The sequence below is a fragment of the Choloepus didactylus genome, chromosome 21, assembly GCF_015220235.1.
Source record: "Choloepus didactylus isolate mChoDid1 chromosome 21, mChoDid1.pri, whole genome shotgun sequence".
Taxonomy (NCBI): domain Eukaryota; kingdom Metazoa; phylum Chordata; class Mammalia; order Pilosa; family Megalonychidae; genus Choloepus; species Choloepus didactylus.
Window position 1 is genome coordinate 9,258,718 of NC_051327.1, and position 13,671 is coordinate 9,272,388.

General features: G+C 42.1%; 1 protein-coding gene across 3 annotated transcripts in view; it reads right to left on the reverse strand.

The window, feature by feature from the left end:
* Nucleotides 1–13,671, reverse strand: part of LOC119518128 (utrophin-like) — an 83,144-nt gene that overhangs the window by 32,876 nt on the left and 36,597 nt on the right. The window lies entirely within an intron of this gene.

A 13,671-nucleotide genomic window follows, 5' to 3' on the forward strand; every position in this document is an offset into this window, starting at 1 on the left:
GGTGAGTACGGTCCCCCCAGGGCAGTTCTGGGCTGCTGGGCTGTGTAGGGAGGCTCCCAGTCTGCTGAAATGATGGCTGAATGGGGCTTTGTTAATTCACACTGCTCCTCCTTCCCAACTCTGGGACAATCAGCTGAAGTTGCAGGGAAGGCTACTGTCCACGCCCAGTTTTGTGGTGTGTGCCTGTTATTTGAAGCACTTCCGTCACACTGGGTTGTCTGGGGCAGCTCTGGGCTATGGGGCTGGCAATGGGCAGGTGTGTTTCCTGTCCACCAGGATGATGGCTGTGAGCAGACACCCCCCTTTTCTTGGGAAGTTGTGGTGTTTAGTGAATTTTCTCAGCCACTGGACTATTGCCTTTTGTCTCAGAGCTCTCTTAGTTCTGCTCTTGTTTTGACCTGCCCAAATTGCAAGTCTTTGAAGCTTTCTGTATTGGGCTTCTTAGAGTAATTGTTTTAGAAAAAGAATAAGGGATTAAAAAAAAAAAAAAAAGGGCCCTCCTCAGAGATCTAATGGGTTATTGAAATCCTAAGAGACAAAGCAATTAGGGCCATTAAGGAAAGGTCCACAGGGCAGAGAGAGGATTGGCTTTTATAAAAAGGGGTTTATTTGGCTACACAGTTACAGTCTTAAGGACATAAAGTGTCCAAGGTAGCACATCAGTAATCGGGTACCTTCACTGGAAGATGGCCAATGGCGTCCGGAAAACCTCTGTTAGCTGGGAAGACATGTGGCTGGCGTCTGCTCCAAAGTTCTGGTTTCAAAATGGCTTTCTCCCAGGATGTTCCTCTCTAGCAAGCTTGCTTCTCTTCAAAACATCACTCACAGCTGCACTGAGTTCCTTCTCCTTGAGTCAGCTCATTTATATGGCTCCACTGATCAAGGCCCACCCTGAATGGATAGGGCCATGCCTCCATGGAAATATCTCATCAGAGTCATCACCCACAGCTGGGTGGGGCACATTCCAAGCAAATGTAATCAGCACCAAAACGTCTGCCCCACAAGACTACATCAAAGATAATGGCGTTTGGGGGACACAATACATTCAAACTGGCACACAACCCATGTGTCCACCAATAGATGAATGGATAAACAAATGTGGTATGTATATTAATGGAATATTACTCACAATAAGAAAGAATGAAGGCCTGAAGCACGTACCAACAACATGGATGAAGCTTCAGGGCATAATGGTGAGTCAAATAAGACACAAAAGGAAAAGTATATGATTTCACTAATATATACTAATTATAAAATGTAAACTCATAGTCATAAAATTTGGAATGTGGTATACCAAGAGAGTAAAGCTAAAGAATGGGGAGCAGTTCCCTAATAGGCACAAAACTTCTAAGAAGTTGTATTTAACATTTGGAAATGGATAGAGGAGATGGTAGCATGTTATTGGGATTATAAGTAATGGTGCTGAATTATGTGTGCATGTGGTTAAAGGGATTGTTGAGAGTCATGTATGTCACCAGAAGGAAAGCTAGAGGTTAAAATATGGGAATGTATAACACAGTGAATCTTTTGGATGTTATCTGTGATTAACACCACAAATATAAATAAGTTCTTTCATGAACCAGAACAAAGACATGACATGTTTACAGAGTTAATACTAGAGTGGTATATGGGGGAAAATGTACCTATTGCAAACTACAGACAATAATTAACAGTAATATCCTAATGTTCTTCCAACAACAGTAACACAAGTACCACACCAATACTTCAGGTCAAAATATGGGGGGTAAGGGATGTGGGGTATTTGGGCTTTTCTTTTTTATGTCTATTTTTTCTTTTTTCTTTTTGGAGTAATGAAAAAATTCTAAATAGATTGTAGTGAGGAATTTACAACCGTGTAATGGTATTGTGAGCCACTGCATATATACTTTGAATACATTATATGGTGTGAGAATGTATCTCAATACAATTTGCATTAGAAAAAGAGAAGCTGTTGCCACATTCTGCCCCCTTATCGCTGTCCTCTCTGTTTGGCATTACGCATGTAATATGGGTTTCTTCTTCAATCCAAGTCATTCATTTTCTCAGAAATTTCACTAAGTTTCTTTACTGCCAGGGATTGCCCCTTTTATTTTATGTGATTCTCATGGATTGTTATTTCTAAAATTGCCCACAGATTTTGTCAGTGGAAGGTTCTGATTAGAAATGCAGAATCTCAGGCCAACTCTAGACCCACTGAGTCAGAATCCACACAAGATCTGCATGAGCATTAGGGACAGAGAAGCCTGTTGTAACACAGCCCTGGGTTTGGTTGTGAATTGTTTGTAGCACCTCTAAATAATCTCCTTCCAACCCACAGGCCCAGGAACTTAACTTCCTGTCTCCCCATTTTGTGCCTTGTACTTCAGGAATTATGTACGTGAAGCTTCCCTTGGGTCTGGGGCCTTCTGATGAGCTTCATGGGGTGGAATTTTTTCATGCCATATATGAGATTTCCTGTTCCCCTGAGGTCCACAGACCCATGCTTTCACTCTGAGGATGGAAAGGATAAAGAGCCTATATTCCCACAATGTAAATGGCTGGAGGCACAGAGACTATCTCCAAGTCCATATACCTGTGGTGTAGACAGATGAAGGCTGGGGCCTGGCTCAGAACCGAAATAACTGTGTTGTAGACAGGTGGAGGGGTGGGACCAAACCTGGAGCCCATATATTTCTGGTGTAGATAAGTGGAGGCTAGGGTCCAGCTGTGAGTCCATATCCCCACAGTGTAGATGGCTGGAGGCTGGGGCCCAGTTTGGAGCCCCTATCCCCACAATATAGACAGGTGGGGACATGGGGCATGGCTCGCCCATATAACTGTGGTGTAAACAGGTGAAGGCTGTGGCTTGGTCCAGACCCCAAATAAATCTGCTGTATACATGTGCATGCGTGGGACCCTTCCCAAATCCCATATACCTGTGTGGTGAATTGGTGGAGGCTGGGGTCTGGTTCAGAGCCCATATTCCCACAGTGTTGACAGGTGGAGGTGTGGGGCAAAGTGAGGAGCCTATATACCCCTGGGATACACAGGTAGAGGCTTGGGCCAAGTTTGGAACCAATATACCTGTGTGTAGACAGGTAGAGGCAGGGGTTCAGCTTGTAGGCCATAAACCTGTGGTGTAGACAGGTGGAGGATGGGCCCAGTATAACAGTGGGGTAGATTGGTGGAGGCTGGCACTTTTCAGGACATATATCCCCACAATGTAGATGGGTGTAGGCTCAGGCCCATCTTGGAGCCCATATAACCGTGGGGTAGACAGTTGGAGGCAGGGGCCTGGCTCAGAGCCCATATACCCAAGGTGTAGAGAGGTAGAAGCTGGGGCCCTGTTTGTAGCCCATATCCTCACGTTGTAGACAGCTGGAGGCATGGGTACCTGTTTGGAGCCCATATACTGGTGATGTAGACAAATATGGACTGGGGCCCACCTCAGAGCCCATGTCTTCACAGTATTCATAGGTGGAAGCTGGGACCAGCTTGGATCCCGTATACTTTTGGTGTAGACAGAGGCAGGCGGGGGCATGGTCAGAGCCTATATACTTGTTGGGTAGGCAGGTGTATCCTAGAGCCTGGCTTAGAGTCCATATCCCCACAGTGTAGACATGTGAAGGCATAGTTCTCAGTTTGGAGCACATATACCTGTGGTGTAGAGAGATGCGGGCTGGGTCATGGCTTGGAGCCCATAGTCCCACAATTTTCACAGGTGGAAGCCTGTGGCCTGGCTTGGTGCCCACATAACTGCAGTGTTAACAGCCATAGGTTAGGCCTGGCTAGGAGCCCAAATAACTGTGGTCTATACAGCTGGAGGCGTTGGGCCCAGCTTATAACACATATACATATAGGGTAAGTGGGTGGAGGCTGGGGCCTGGCTTGGGGCCCATATACCTGTGGGATAGACTGGTGGAGGATGGGGCCCAATTTGGAGCCCATATTTCTGCAATGAACTTGGGTTGAGGCTGGGACCTGGCTAGGAACCCATATTCCCACAATGTAGAAGGTGGAGGCATGGGTTCTAGTTCAGAACACATATAACTATGGTTAGACAGGTGGAGGCTGGGGTCCATAGTGTACCCCATATATCTGTGAGGTAGACAGATGTAGCCTGGGGCCAGGTTCAGAGCCCATATCTCCACAGTGTTTATAGATGGAGGCTGGGGCTCAGTTTGGAGCTCATATCTCACATTGTAGATGGGTGGAAGCTGCAGCTGAGCTTGGAGGCCATGTACATGTTGGATAGATGGTGGGGGCTCCAGCCCAGTTTTGAGCCCCCATCCCTACACTTTAGACTGGGGGATTCTGGGACCGAGCACAGAGCACATATCACACAGTGTGGACAGATGGTGGCGTGGCACCCATCTTGGAGCCAATATAACTGTGATGTAGACAGGTGGAAGCTGGGGCCTGGTCTGGCACCCACATTCCTGCAATGTAGAAGTATGGAGGCTGGGGGCCAGGCTGGAGCCCATATCCCCAGAGTGTAGACAGTTAGAGGATGGGGACCAGCTTGAAGCCCAGTTTGGAGCCCATATACCCATGGGGTAGACAGGGGGATGCTGGGGCCCAGCTCAGAGTCCATATCCCCACAATGTACATGGGTAGAGGCTTTGGCCCATCTTGGAGTCCATATTACCTGTGTGGTACAGAAGTTGAGGCTGGGGCCTGGCTTGGAGCCCATATACGTGTGATGTAGACATGTGGATGCTAGGGCACAGCATGGAGCCCCATATATCTGTGGGATGAATGTGTGGAGACTGGTGCCTGGCTTACAGCCCGTATCCCCACATTATTGATGGGTGGAGGCTAGGATGATGTCATCAACATGGTGACATAAGACATCTAATGAAAACCTTTCCTCCAAGATTCAGTGAAAAAAAGCACAAATCTCACTTGTTCAGAACTCTGGAAGAAGGTAAAGACTTTAGAAGGACCCCACAATTGCTGATCAAAGAAAGAGAAAAATAACAGGTAGGAAATTTCTGTCCCAGCCTGGCCAGTCCTCTTCTCTCCCCTTCACTCACTCCCACACAGCATAGGAAGTGCCAAGAGGCAGGGGCTGGGAACCCTCCCAACTTCCATGGGAGACACAGATTATAAAATCTCTTACTGCAGTGGGAAAGATCCCTGCCTCCATCTGGACACAGAGACTCAAGTCCACAGGGACCCACAGAAGGTTTCAAGGTGCTGCATAGTGTGGAATATGAAAGGACCAAGGGCTACACAGGTGTGATTACAGTTCGTTAATGAGATTATAAGTATCAATGCTGCATTGAAGGTGAACATGTTCAAAAGAGGTCTTTTGAAGGCATTTAACCCACAGAGTAGCACTACAAATATAAATAAGTGTTAGCATGATATACTTATAAGGTATGACACTGGTACAAAGAATTAACAACACAGTGGTATATGGGAAAACTACCTGTGTTGGTTTGAATGTATTATGTCCCCCCAAACATCATTTTCTTTGATGTAATCTTGTGTAGACAGATTTATCAGTGTTGATTAGATTGTAATTCTTTGAGTGTTTCCATGTAGATGTGCCCCACCAAACTATGGGTGATGACTCTGATTGGATAATTTCCATGGAGGTGTTGCCCCACTCATTCAGGGTGGGTCTAAATTAAATCACTGGAGCCATATAAATGAGCTGACAAACAGAAGGAACTCAGTGCAGCTGTGAGCGACATGTTGAAGTGCAGCTGTGAGTGACATGTTGAAGTGCAGCTAAGAGTGACATTTTGAAGAGGAGCTACAGCCAAGAGGGACACTTTGAAGAATGCACAGGAGCTGAGAGAGGAGCTGCAGATGAGAGACAGTCTGAAGATGGCCATTGAAAGCAGACTTTTGCTCCAGAGAAGCCAAGAGAGGAAAAACACCCCAAGAGCAACTAAGAGGACATTTTTGAGGAACTGTAGCCTAGAGAGGAACATCCTGGAAGAAAGCCATTTTGAAACCAGAACTTTGGAGCAGACACCAGCCACATACCTTCCCACCTAACAGAGGTTTTCCAGACACCTTGGCCATCTTCCAGTGAAGGTACCTGATTGCTGACGTGTTACCTTGGACACTTTATGGCCTTAAGACTGTAACTGTGTAACCAAATAAACCCCCTTTTATAAAAGCCAATCCATTTCTGGTGTTCTGCATTCCAGCAGCATTAGCAAACTAGAACACTACCCATTACATTTTATAGACTACATTAAATAGAAATAGCTTACCAGTACTACACTAATACTAGGGATAAATAATTAGCAGCTGACAAAACTCTGGGATGTTTTCTTATAATAATTGTTTAGAATTGAGAGTGATGATGATTGTACAATAAGTGAAGATAATGTAAGAAACTTTGTCTTGGAACACAATATAAGTTATGTGAATTAGGAACCCACACCTTAATAAATCAGGCCCTCAATCTTGAGGTTTGCTTTTTAAGCTTAGGGCTGTATATGGGAGGCTACACCTTCATATAATTAGGCTGAAGAACCACCTCCAGAGAACTTCTTTTGGTGATCAGATGTGGCCTCCCTCTCTAAGCCCAACATACCAAATAAATTCATTTACCTCCCCCAAAATGGGACATGACCCACAGGGAAATGAATTGCCCTGGTAACCTGAGATATGACTCCCAGGAATGATCTGGCTCTGGTAGCAAGGGATTGAAAATGTCTACTTGACTTAAATGGGGAAAATAAAGGTAACAAAATAGGGTTATAGTGGCTAAGAAATCTCCATTAGAGTCATGAGGCTATCCTGGAGGTTTCTCTTAGGCAAGCTCCTACTAGGTATCCCAAATGGCCACAGTATGCCATGCCCTTACCAACAGTAGTTACAAAATTCCTCTGACCCTATTTGAGATTTTATAAAGATCCACTTACTAAGTTTTATCTCTCAGAAACTTAAATCCAACAGAGTGATTCTATGCCAGACAAGTCCTAAATCCCAGAGGCAACAGCTTCTTTAAGAAAAACAATCATACACAGCTCCCTTACCCATAGTGTCAACACCTCCCTTGAATATGAAAAAGTTAGGGTAGCCACCATTACCCTAATTTTGGGTAGACACCCCAGAAAATTGAGAAAGTGATTAAACAAAAGGAAGGGGTATCAATAGACAAGATATGATTTAACGAAGGATTATGAATAATGAAACTACGTATATGTGTGTGTGTGTGTGTGTGTGTGTGTGTGTGTGTGTGTACACACATATATATATTTAGATACTAGGGTATTAGGATAGCTAGAAGGAAATAACTGAAATGGCAGAACTGTAACCTATAACATTCTTTGAAATTTGCTCTATAGCAATTCATTGAGTTGTGCTTTGAATGTTAGCACCTATATTTCACAATAAGGTAAGAACTGAAACTCTGGAACTGTAACTCATAAGATTTTTTTAAATTACCTGTATAACTACTGGTTGAGGTGTACTTTGAAAGTTAACACCTCTCTATTTATTTGTTATATTTTACAATAATGGAAATAATTGAAAATGTGTAAATGTAACCCATAACATTCTTTGAAATCTGTTTTCTAATAACCTATTAAATCTCACTTTGAAAGTTATCATGGTTAAGTATATATATTAATGTTCACAATAAAAATGCATTTTTAAAAAAAGAGTGTACAGGAGGAGCTCTGAAAATTAAAGATTAGGGAGGGAAGAGCAGAATCTACTACTTTCCCCAACGAAGCAAAGAGCCAGGCAGAAACAGACCAAATCAACTCTTTGGTAACCTGGAGACTGGGGAAGACATTTCAAGGCCCAGGTCACTGTGGGAAGAAGGGTCTGAGAGAGCATGAACAGACACTGTAAATGGCCATGGATCCTGGTGCCCATTCCCCACCTGAGGGAAGCAGCAAGACGACAAATTCTTGCCTGGGGGATGGCTACAGAGTGGGCAGGCTGCAGGAGTCCTCTGCCCCAAATATGGAGGGTTACACAGCCAAATATTGAGGCAAATATTGGCCAGTGAAGTGAGAGTACAGCAACACCACAATTCAGCTCCCTGGGTCAGATACTGCTGGGTGACATGAGGTAAACACCTTTTCAGGATGAATAAGTAACCGGAGAGTGCCATCTATTTGGCAGGCTGGAACATGCAGGGGAAAAAATGGGGCTTTTTGAATCCTCTCCAGACCCTTTCTCAGACCCACTGGAGCTGGTCTACTCCCCCACATGGATACTCAGCATTGTTTTGGCTGGGAAATACTGATGCGCCCATAAAGGACTGCCCTAAACAAGCACAGGAAATAACTAAATCCTAGACAAGAGAGAGAAACCAACCTTTAGAATAGACCAATGAAGATAATCAGATGACGAAATATCAGCAAAAATCATAAGGCATATTAAAACATGGGAAGATATCAAACAGTCAAGGGAAAAATGAAAATGCCAGAGGAGATGCAGAATTTGGAAAAAGCAAGCAAAGTTGTTCAAACAAATGTATTTAATCAATTGAAAGAGATGAAGGAAAATATGCATAAAGAGATAAAGGATATGGGGAAGACACCAGGAGAGCATAAAGAACAATTTGAAATAATACATAAAAAGACAACCTACATTATAGAAATGAAAGACACTGTAGATGAAATTAAAAATATACTAGAGACACACAACAGCATATCTGAAGAGGCAGAAGAAAGGATCAGTGAGCTAGAAGACAGGGTAATCAAATTTGAACAGAAAAAAGAAAAGATGGAGAGAATTGGAAAAAATTTGAACAGGGACTCAGGAAAATGACTGACAACTTGAAGTGCACAAAGATACACATCATGGGTGTCCCAGAAGCAGAAGAGAAGGGAAAAACACTGCGAAGAATAGTCAAGGAAATGGATGAAAATTTCCCAACCCTTATAAGGAACATAAATATGCAAACCCAAGGAGCCCAAAATACTCAAAAAAGAATAAATCTGAACACACCCTCTCCAAGACAAATAGTAATCAGATTCAAATGCCAAAGAAAGAGAAAATTCTGAAAGCAGCAAGAAAATAGTGATTCACCATCTACTATGGAAGGCAAATAAGTCTACATGCTGATTTCTCATTGGACAATACTTTAGTGAGAAGACAATCATATTATACATTTAATATAATGAGAGAAAAATTACCAGCCAATAATTCTCTATCCAGCAAAGCTTACCATCAAAAGTGAGGGAGATGGGTGGGGCAATATGGCGGCACAGTGAGGCGTGGAATTTAGTTAGTCCTCTAGAGCATCTAATAAACAGCCAGATAGAACTAGTAAATAGTCTGGAACAACTGTTTCAGGGATTTCTGTGACTGGACATACATCATACATCAGTCTAGAAGTGGTGAAATTGTTGAAACCACAACATAGAACCATAAGTAAAGTACCCCCAAAAGGGAGAGGCTGACAACCCTTCCCCACTGGCATGGAAGCTGAGTTGGAAAACTCTCCTGTGGGAAAAAAAAGAGTCTCTACTAGGAGCAAGGGCACAACCAAGTTCCAATCATGTTTTAATTAACACATTTGGAATGCTGAATAGAATCTCCAAGCACAGATAAATGCAGAGCAAGGAAGAAACAAATCCTAAGGTCTCTTCTGGCAAAGAGGAAGAGGGGCTGTCAGAAAAATAAATAAATAAAAACAGAGGCTTTTGGAGTTGTCCAAGTTCACAATACTGGAAAAGGGCTGTGCTCTAAGAAAAGGGGTACATAGAGCTGGCTAACAACTCCTGCTGTTGACTCATGAAACTGGGGGTCTGTGGATTGTTTCTGAAAAGGGGATTTCTTTTTACCCCCCCCCCCTCATTTTTTAAACTATTCTAAGCAGCTCATTAGAAAAAGCCCCATGCATTTTCAATTATCAGTGCTGGCCCAAGCATAGGTGGAGTTAAGTAGGTCTGTCAGACAAAGTAAGGAGTCAAGTGAAGGAAATAATTCCCTGAAGGGTGTATCTTTCCCAAGAAAAGGGAGTGGGGCATAGCTGAAGTGGTGGCCCTCCTTCAGAGAATTCAGACCACAGGGGATGGACAAAAAAAAAAAAAAGGAACCGCTTCAGCTTGGCTTTTGACTCACCCTTGGTCCCTGACAAGGACATAGTCTGCGGAAAATTAAAGGCACCACACCTTTTATGGAAGTGGGGGAGCTGTAGTTTGACAAATGCCACCTGCTGGGCAGCAAAGGAAATGCACAGATTCTAGAGGCTTCACAGGAAAGTCTGACAATGTGCTGAGTCTCATCCTCAGGGAAATTTGATGCTGATTACACCTTCTTCCTGAAACCTGGGCCTGTTTGGTCTGGGAAAATCTGCTTGCAGTTGATTATCTCAGGGTAGATCCTCCTAAAAAAAGGTGCCATTGAGGCAAGACAGGAATCAAAATAACAGCTGAAAAATTCTCATCAATTAAACAGAAGCTATGCTAGAGGTCAAGAAAAAGTTGAACTGAATGCCGAAGAACAGATAGAGAATAAAGCCAACCAACTAGAAAACCCTAAGTAAATGAGTGTACATGACATCTAGAATAAATGAATGAAGGAAACCCAGATGTCTAGACACCAACAAAAAGAGTTATGAGTCACATTAAGATAAATGAAGACATGACTCAGTCAAAGGAACAAACTTACCCTTCAAAGGAGATAGAGGAGTTTAAAAAGCTAAAGATGTTCAAACATGTTATATCATTTCAAAATCAAATAAATGAATTGAGGGAAGACATGGAAAAAGGGATAAAGGATATACAGAAGACACTGGGAGAACATAAGGAAGAACTTAAAAATTTGTAAAACAATTGTCAGAAATCATGGGAATGAAAGGCACAAGAGAAGAGAAGAAAAACACAATGGAGATTTACAAAAGCAGGTCTGAAGAGACAGAAGGATTATTGAACTATGGGACAGGATACAAGAAATCCTACACACAGAAGAACAGAAAGGGTGAAGAATGGAAAAACGTGACCAGGGTCTCAGGGAATTGAACAACATCATGAAGCCCATGAATATAAGTGTCAGTGGTGTCCCAAAAGGAGAAGAGAAGGGAAGAGGGGCAGAAACAATAATAGAGGAATTAATCAATGAAAATTCCCAATCTCTTAGGAAAGACATAACATGACAGATTCAAGAAGCACAGCATACCCCAAACAGAATAGGTCTGAATAGACCTACTCCAAGACACTTGCTAATCAGATTGTCAAAAGACAAAGACATAGAGAGAATTCTAAAAGCAGCAAGAGAAAAGTGATCCATCACATTCAATGAAAGCTCAATGAAACTACATGCAGATTTCTCAGCTGAAACCATGGAGGCGAGAAGGCAATGGGACAATATATTTAAGATACTGAAAGAGAAAAACTGCCAACCAAGAATTCTATATCCAGCAAAACTGTCCTTCAAAAAGGAGGGAGAGTTTAAAATATTTTCAGACAGACAGACACTGAGAGAGTTTGTGAACAAGAGATGTGCTCTACAAGAAATAATAAAGGGAGTATTACAGGCTGATAGTAAAAGACAAGAGAGAGATGTTTGGAGAATACTATAGAAATGAAGGCTATCAGCAAGGGTAAAATGAGAGAAAAAAATAAAAATAAAATAAGATAGGATATGTAAAATCCAAAAGAAAAAATGGTAGATGCAGCACCATGTTGTAAGTTCATCGAACAAAGGTGAGTATGAATAGAGTTGGAAGGCGGCTAGTGGTATGTATAACACCAGGAGGAAAGATAGAAGATAAGGATTGGGACTGTATAACTTCATGAAAACTAGAGTGGACCCCAATGGTGATTAAATGTACAAATATAAGAGTGTTTTTAGATGAAGAAGCACAAATGTATGTCAACATTGCAAGACGTTAAAAATGGGATGGTAAATGGAAAAATACAATAATGCAAAGTGATGCCTATGGTTAACAGTAACATTGTAATATATTTCCATGAATGTAACAAAGACAGTATATAAAAGCTGTCAGTATGAGAGGGTATGGGATTCTTCATGCTATTGTTGTTTCTCCTTTTCATTTTATTTTATTGTTCATTTCTTATTCTTCATTTTTTCCCTCCTCTTTCTTTGCAGAAGAAATGGAAAAGTTCTCATATACATTGTGATGATGAATGTATAAAGATGTGATTATACCAGGAACTATTGACTGTTTACTTGGGATGGATTGTATGGTGTGTGAATAATACTGTTTAAAAATAAACAGAAAGATACAAGTGCTGGACAACATGTGGAGAAAGGGATGTACCTATTCACTGTTGGTAGGGAAATACAATATTGCAGTCCATCTGGAGAGCAGTGTGGTGGTTTCACAGAAGGCCAAGTATAGGGTTATCATATGATCCTGTGACCCTGTTGTTAGGTATATTCATGGAAGAACTGAAAACAGGGACATGAATGAACACACCCACACTGGTATTTATGGCAGCAGGATTCATGATCTGCAATGGATTGTGGTGGCCTAAAGGTTCATTGGCAGATGAACAGAAGGGTGAAATGTGTGTGCATTAAATGGAAGACTGAGCAGCTGCAATAGGGAAGAAAGTTGTCAGGCATGCAACTATATGAGTGAAACTTGAGGACAGTATGTTGAGTGAAATAAGCCAGAAACAAAAAGGCTAATATTATAATACCTCACTAAAAGGACTAAATATAATGTGCAAACTCTGAGAATTGAATCTGAAATCACAGGTTATCAGGGGAAGGCTAACTGTAAAGGTTCCTAGGTTACAAGCTCTTACAGCAGAAATATTTCTCCCTGATATTTTACAGTTATTTCTAAGTTCTAAAATGCTGGGCTCCTGTGAATAACTTGGTCATTCCCTGGGACTCTGGGTATCTGTGTGACACTTGAGACTCAGAACTAGAGTTCTGCAGCTATGGAAGTCAGTATTACCCCATACAGCAACTGTTAGAAAAGCTGAAAAGAGGTCAGACTTCAATTAGAGATATGAATGAAGTATAAAGGATGATACTGACAGTGTTTTAAAACTTCAACTTCTGTATGAGACCAAAAGAAGAGATGTTTATTTGGTGCAAAATTTATATTTTCTGTAGCACACTATCTAATTTAACTTGTATGGTCCGTTTACTTAACACCATAATGAATGGAACCTTGAATATGGTGTGAGACCTTGTTAGTTTGTACAGGTTAGTGTGATGCTCTGATACATCCCAGAGCAATTTAGGCAGAGAATAAAAAAGTATTTGTAAAGCCCCCTTGAGTGATTAGGGGGAAATGCAGAAATATTCCACTTCCCCACCTGGGTTATTCCTGTTATTCTCACCAGCACTGGTGACTACCAACATAATAGGCCAAGCCCTCAATCTTGGGACTTGCCCTTATGAAATGTATTCCTGCAAAGGAGAAGATACACCTATGTATAATTATGCCTAAGAGTCATAAAAGTCAAAATAGAACCTCTTTTTGCTGCTCACATGTTGCCTCTCTCTGTAAGCCAACTCTGCAGGTAAATTCACTGCCCTCCCCACTATGTGGGACATGACTCCCAGAGGTATAAGTCTCCCTGGAAATGCAGGACATGACTCATCAGATGAGCCTGTTCCTGGCATCATGGGATTGAAAAAGGATTCTTGGACCAAAATTGGGAAGAGAAATGAGACAAAATACAGTTTCAGTGGCTGAGAGATTTACAATAGAGTCGAGTGGTCATTCTGTAGGTTACTCTTATGCATTATATAGATATCCCATTGTAGTTTTTAGTA